Source organism: Egretta garzetta, unplaced genomic scaffold (genome assembly GCF_000687185.1).
Source record: "Egretta garzetta isolate BGI_Z169 unplaced genomic scaffold, ASM68718v1 scaffold1193, whole genome shotgun sequence".
Taxonomy (NCBI): Eukaryota; Metazoa; Chordata; class Aves; order Pelecaniformes; family Ardeidae; genus Egretta; species Egretta garzetta.
Window position 1 is genome coordinate 15,578 of NW_009259129.1, and position 690 is coordinate 16,267.

A 690-nucleotide genomic window follows, 5' to 3' on the forward strand; every position below is an offset into this window, starting at 1 on the left:
CGCCGGTGCCTGCGGCAGGGAGCGCTTGCCTGCCGTTCGTTGGCTGCGCTGGGGATGCCGCCCCAGACGGGCGGCGGGATGGGGACTGGGAGCCCTGGCGGGGCCGCAGGGAGCCGTTAGCCGGGCTCCGGGCAGCTCCCGCAGCAGGGGTCTTCTGGGAGAGCTGGCACCATCCTGACCCTCCTCTGCTCTCTTCTAGATGGGTCCTCCCACAAGCACATTATCTGCAAGGTCAGTGTCCTCGGCGGTCCCCGCTCGGGGCTGGTGCCTGCCGGCGCCTGCGAGAGCCTGGGAAGGTGTCGGGACGCTGGTAGAGCTCGCCAGCCCCGGGGGCTTGGGGCGGCAGAGCTGAGCCGTGCTCCCAACCCTGGGTGTCCGTGGCTCCTGGGGCGCGGATGGCGCCAGCATGGGGCTGACCGATGGCTGTCCTTCGGCTCCAGGTGCAGTGTATTGCCACGCTCCAGGTGGGCTCTGTGCAGGCAGGGAATGCGTCTGAGTGCGGCCAGTGCTTTAGCCTCTCCTGGATGCCCTCCAAGCCCCACCACCACCTTGCAGCTGGATTTTATGACGGTGAGTCCCCCTCTGGCACAAGAGGGGCTTTCGGGGAGCCTGCGGCAGAGCCTCCGGGGAGCCCGTGGCAGGCAGACGTACACGCGGGGCTTCGTGCTCCTTCAGCCTGGGGGAACGGGG